The 6,172-nt window shown below is 68.5% G+C and overlaps 1 long non-coding RNA gene across 1 annotated transcript; it reads right to left on the bottom strand.

Moving 5' to 3' along the window:
- Nucleotides 1-1,205: 1,205 nt before the first annotated feature.
- On the bottom strand, nt 1,206-3,744 carry LOC142417157 (uncharacterized). The gene is made up of 3 exons (XR_012777909.1): nt 3,379-3,744; nt 2,597-2,703; nt 1,206-2,006 (listed from the first exon to the last, which is right to left on the bottom strand). It is a non-coding gene; the product is annotated as an uncharacterized LOC142417157 (long non-coding RNA).
- Between the last annotated feature and the right edge of the window lie 2,428 nt (nt 3,745-6,172).

Genomic DNA, 6,172 nt, shown 5'->3' with positions numbered 1-6,172 from the left:
AGGTAAAGGAGCAGCTCGTCTTGGCGGGGGTATCTCCCTCTTGTGCTTTCCTTGTATTGTACAGGCCTGGGTCATCGAGGAAATCTTACAGGTCCTTCTGCTGCCGAGTGGTCACGGGGGAAGCCCGGCCCCCTTCCCCCCATTGTCAGCGGCCGGGCCGTATCCTCGCTCCGAGCCCCGGCCCCTAAAAATAGCTCTTTGTCAGGCGATTGTTCCGACACCTTCACGGCGGCATTGACGTGGGCCGGAGCGGGAGAGCGGTGGGGTAGGTGGAGGGGAAGGGCTGGAGGTCCCCCCTGGGACCGCTCCGAGTATTCGCTGCTGATAACAGCCCCTGTTGTGGGGAAATGGGCTCCCGGCGCGCGGCTGCGTGCCGAAGGCCTTCCCGTGCCACTGCCCGCTGCCGCCTGCCGCTGCCGGCCGGTCACCTCTCCCCCACCTGTCCCAGCCCTTCTGCCAGCTCCGCGCCAGACCCCCACCCTGGGGTCCCCAAATGGGGGGAGGCCTCTGCCCAGGGCACACGGGGTGGACGGAGCCCTCCCGAGTCCCCGGTTCAGACCCCGCAGGGTGGGGTCCAGCCCCGCACCCCCCAACCAGCACCGCGGGGCTCCCCACGCGTCCCTGCCCTGCTCACCCCAGTGGGCCCAGGGGTCTGCCCCGGCACGGGAGCGGGGTTGCCAGCGGGTGGGAAGGCAGCCCAGACCCCCGCCACGTTTCGGCGGGGTTAAGCCCAGCCCTGCAGAGCTCTCCCTGCCCCGGGCACCCGCAGGGGCGACCCGCAGCGTGGCCCTTCCCCGGCCCCCGGCGAGAGCCCTGCTCACACGGCCCCGTCTCCGCCGAGGGTGCCCGTTTGGTGGAGGAGCCCCCGCAGGGCTCGTGCTGGGGAAGGGGCTGTGCCGGGGCAGGACGGGGCTCAGCCCCCAGCCCGGACACCCCTTCCCCAGTGCCCATCCTGGGAGCTGCGGTGCCCGCGGCCCCCCGGCCCCGCTCAGAGGGGCCCCTCGCACCGTGCAGCCCCAGCGCGGCCCCACGCAGGAGAGGCACCCCGGGGAGAGCCCCCTCGCTTGTCACCCCCTGCCACCGCGACCGCTGTCAGCTGGAGGTGACTGTCCCCCCCAGGGCCCTCTCCTGCCTGGCCACCCCAGCTGCAGAAACAGGATTTTATTTCCCATGAGCGTGACCAGGTCTGGATTAAAATAAACTCCTGGCCCAGATCCCTTTTCTGGTGTCGCAGGAGATGCTGTGTTTGCCGCCAGCGCTGCCCGCAGCCCCGCTGAGCACCCGAGCCTCGACCCTCTGGGCTGCGCGTCCCCGTGGCGGGGACATGCCTATCCCCTGCCTGGCCCTTGGGGACATCTCCCCCTCCCAGCCGTGCCCGGCTGCCCTGGCTCTCGGGGACGCTGGCCCCGCTCAGTGGCCGTCCCCAGGCCAGGCTGAGCCCCCTGGGACCGCTGGCTGTGGGGCAGGGCACGGGGCCAGCCCTGCTCTGATTACCCCCAGCGCTTTTTCCTTTTTCTTCCTTAATTTACTGAGTGCTAAATCCAAATATTACAACTTCCCCTCCGCACCGCTGGTTACGCAGGCGGCCCCCGGCCGGGCATTGTCTTATTGTTTGCAGAGGGAAGCTCCAGCGGGAGATTAACCTGGCGTTCACCCCGTGCCGAGGCTTCACACCCTGTCCGTGCCGGCGAGGCCCGCGTCCCCGGGGACCGTGGCCGGCACGGGGTCCCCGCGGGGCGAGCAGCTCCGAAGGGTCCGGTGCACGGTGTGACGCAGCGGGGCGGTGGCACTGGGGGTGCCCGGCAGTGCGGGTGCCCGTGGAGGGGCTGGCGCAGGGCTCAGCGGCTGCGGGGCCACCACTGGCCCCGGCGGGGTGGCGAGGAGCTGGAGGGTGTCCTGGGGGTCTCAAGCAGACCCTTTGCCCCAGGGACCCTGGCAGGGTGCTGGCGGGGTCAGTACGGTCTGTCTGCCGGCACGGGGAGGCAGGGGCTGCCTGGCACCCCAGCCTGGGGAACATCACACTGACCACTGGTCTGCCCATCCCATCCCATCCCCATCCCATCCCATCCCCATCCCCATCCCATCCCATCCCATCCACCCCGTCCCATCCCATCCCATCCCATCCCATCCCATCCATCCCATCCCCATCCCATCCCATCCCATCCCCATCCCATCCATCCCGTCCCATCCCATCCATCCCATCCCATCCCATCCCATCCCATCCCATCCCATCCATCCCATCCCGTCCCATCCCATCCCATCCCATCCCATCCCATCCCATCCCATCCATCCTGTCCCATCCCATCCCATCCATCCCATCCCGTCCCATCCCATCCCGTCCCATCCCATCCCATCCCCATCCCATCCCATCCCATCCCATCCCATCCCATCCCATCCCCATCCCATCCATCCCATCCCATCCACCCCATCCCATCCAGCCCTTGGTGTGCCCATCCTTCCCCGGTCCTTCCCCCCACCCTGCCCTGTCCCCCTCTCCCCCTGTCCCCCCGTCCCTGTGTCCCCACCCATTGCCACCTAGACCTTGGGGGTCACTTCACAACCGTTCGCCCCCAGGTCCGACAGGGCCGGGGCTGACCTGCGACACTCAGTCGATCGCTGTGGCCACTGCAACAGGGAGGTTTCCTGGGCAGCGAGCAGCTCTGGTGCCGGTGCAGGACACGTCGGGGTCTTTGTCCCGAGCCTCTGCTCCAGGAGGAGCCCAGGGAGGCCCAGGCAGCACCCAAAGGTGTTGCCAGAGGACAAGGCATGGGGAGGGCTGGGTCCCGGGGCTGAAACCTGCCTTCGTGTCCCACACCCCTGGCCAGCGCTTGCTTGCGTGGCCGGCACAGGCTTAGGTTCAGGTTCAGGCGTCAGAGATGGCTTGACCCGTCCCGGGGGCCACGGGTCAGGAAACCAGTGCTGCCCGCCGACCGCGGGCTCTGCCAGACCCCTCCACCATGGCGGCTCCATCCTCCCATGCCCCCGCGGCCAGCTGCACCCTGCCGGCTCCCCGAGTGGCCGCGGGTCCCTTTCCACCGGCCCTGGTGCACAGCGGTGCTGGGGGCTGTCGGGTCCCGGTCCCCCTGTCACCGGGGAGCGAGCCCCGGGCTGAGCCCCCTCCCTGCCTGCGGCTCTGGCAGCTCCTGCCCGGCCGGACCCGGCCTCGGCCGTCCCACCAGCGCGGTGGCTTTCGGCGCCGCCGGGCTCCGGCCACGGGTGCAGCCCTGCTGCATTCCAGCCTCGCTGGCCCAGCAAGGTTAAACTGCGGAGAGGCTGAAATATTTGGGAGGGGAATAGAGAAGGGAAAGGAGGAGAGAAAAAAAAAAAAAAAAATCTATAAAAAGAAAGTTTAAAAACACAAGTTAAAGAAAAAAATACCAGGCGCGGAGTGCAGCTGCGGTTCTGGTTCCAGTTCCCAGGTGATGTCAGGCCTGGAGCCTCTCCAGCCCCGGCCCCTCGGAGACGGTCTTTGTGGGTTCAGCGCTGAGTGTTTTTCCTTCCTGAGACTCGGGGACACCTTCCTGTCTCAGAGAAAGCGGCCAAGAGCCTTTCCAAGGGTGTCCGCATGCAGGAAGGGGAGAGGATGGGAGGGGAGCGCAAGAGAGGCGGCGTGGCTGGGCTTGGCGCGGGGCTGCGGCAGCCGGGGAGCCGGGAGCATCCGCGGGCGATCGGCCGCGGTGGCTGCGGTGCTTGCCCCGCACGGGGGCAAAGGGGCACCCGGCTCCCACCGGCCCGGCGGCCTCCGGCGCCTCTGAGTCACCGTTTCCCTCTCGCGGTGCTGGGAGGGGCTGGAATGTACTGGGACCCACGGGATTGGCACCGGCACACGCTGGGACCCGTGGGCTTGGCACTGGGACATGCTGGGAGCCACGGCCCCGGTGCTGGGACATGCTGGGATCCGCAGTCCCAGCTCTGGGACGTGCTGGATTCCACAGCCCCAGCAACTGGGACGTACCGGGTGCACAGCCCCAGCACTGGGACTTAACTGGGGCCCGTGGCTGTTACGCTGGGGCTTACTGGGGCCCTAGGCCCTGGCACTGGGATGTGCTGGGACCTGTGGGCTTGGCACTGGGACATGCTGGAGTCCACAGCTCCAGCACTGGGACGTGCTGGATTCCACAGCCCCAGCACTGGGACCTACCGGGTGCACAGCCCCAGCATTGGGGCATACTGGGTCACAGTTCCTGCACTGGGACATACTGGGACCCATGGCTGTTACGTTAGAGCTTGCTGGGACCGTAGTCCCTGGCACTGGGACGTGCTGGATTCCACAGCCCCAGCACTGGGATGTGCTGGAGTCCTTCACTGGGACATACTGGGTGCACAGCCCCAGCACTGGGACCTACCGGGTGCACAGCCCCAGCACTGGGGCATACTGGGTCACAGTTCCTGCACTGGGGCGTACTGGGACCCATGGCTGTTACGTTAGAGCTTGGTGGGACCCTAGTCCCTGGCACTGGGATGTACTGGGAACCATGGCTCCAGCACTGGCATGTGCTGGATTCCACAGCTCCTGCACTGGGACCTACTGGGTGCACAGCTCTAGCACTGGGGCGTACTGGGACCCATGGCTGTTACATTAGAGCTTGCTGGGACTCTAGTCCCTGGCACTGGGACGTACTGGGACCCATGGCCCCAGCACTGGCATGTGCTGGATTCCACAGCTCCTGCACTGGGACCTACTGGGTGCACAGCCCCAGCACTGGGGCATACTGGGACCCATGGCTGTTACGTTAGAGCTTGCTGGGACCCTAGTCCCTGGCACTGGGACGTGCTGGGACCCATGGCCCCAGCACTGGGATGTGCTGGAGTCCACAGCTCCTGCACTGGGACATACTGGGATCCACGGCCTTTATATTGAAGCTCACTGGGGCCCTCGTCGCTGGCACTGGGACACGCTGGGACACTCGTGCTCAGCACTGGGACATGCTGGGACCCATGGCCCCAGCACTGGCATGTGCTGGAGTCCACAGCTCCTGCACTGGGACATACTGGGATCCACGGCCTTTATATTGAAGCTCACTGGGGCCCTCGTCGCTGGCACTGGGACACGCTGGGACACTCGTGCTCAGCCCTGGGACACGCTGGGACACACTGGGACCCACGACCCGGCGGCTGGGACACACCGGGACCGATGCACTCAGTGCTGGGACCCGCCGTGTCCCCAGCACGGGGACCACCAGCCCTCGCCGGCCCCCCCGGGGGCTCCAGAGCGGCCGCTCCGAGGGGCCGGTTCCCTTTCATCTGCGGGCGGGGCTGTTTGCGCAGCGCAGCCCCCTCCCCGCCGCCCCTGCCCCTCGATAAACCCGGGGGCAGGGATTCTGTGTCCCGGGCTGTTTGGAGAATCTCACGGCTGTTTGTGGGGGCCTGGGACACATTAGCCACGCTGAGAACAAACCTCTCCCACCCACCCCGGTCCCTGCCTGGGACCGGCTCTCACAGCTGCGCCGCGCTGTCAGCTCCATAAATCAAACCCGGGGGGAGGGAGCCCGGGGCAGGCTCGCCTCGCCTGAGCGGGGGGCCGAAAGGTGCCGGGGGGGCTCCCGCCGTCACCCCCTCCCCGGGCCAGGCTGGGGGAGGCCCCCGCGGGACCCCCGGGTTGTTCCTCCCGCTCCCCGACGCTGCGGGGAGACGGGGCGGGTCTGGCCCCGCGGCCCTCGGGGGGACGCCCCGGGAGCCCCCGGCCGCCCCGGCCGCGGCTGCCTCTGCTCCGCGGGACGCGCCGGCCCCTGGGAGCCGCGGGCCCCGGCACGGCACCTTTCCCAGGCTCGGCGCTCCCCGCCGCCCGGCCCAGCCCGGACCCCCGAGCGGGGTCCCCGGGGGGGGGGGCCCGGCCTTGAGAGCCCCTCGCGTCCCCACCTGACCCCACGCAGGTGCTGCTGCCCGCAGCCCCGCCGTGCACGGCCCTGGGCAGCCGTCGTGGCAGCGGCAGTCACGGCGGTGGTGGCAGTCGCGGCGGCGGCGGCGGTCGCCGCAGCGTTGGCGGTCACGGCGGTGGGGACGGTCATGGTGCTGGTGGCGGTCGTGGTACTGGTGGCAGTCGCGGTGATGGTGGCAGTCACAGCAGTCATGACGTACCAGGCGGAGGGGAAGGCACAAAAGCAGCGACGCTAACCCCGACCCGCCGCCCAGGTGCTCGTGGCAGCGGCGCGGGACCGGCAGTGCCGTCCCC

The sequence above is a fragment of the Mycteria americana genome, chromosome 14, assembly GCF_035582795.1.
Source record: "Mycteria americana isolate JAX WOST 10 ecotype Jacksonville Zoo and Gardens chromosome 14, USCA_MyAme_1.0, whole genome shotgun sequence".
In the NCBI taxonomy this organism is placed as follows: Eukaryota; Metazoa; Chordata; class Aves; order Ciconiiformes; family Ciconiidae; genus Mycteria; species Mycteria americana.
The sequence above is the reverse complement of the archived record's forward strand: the minus strand, read 5'-3'. Positions and strand labels throughout refer to the sequence as shown.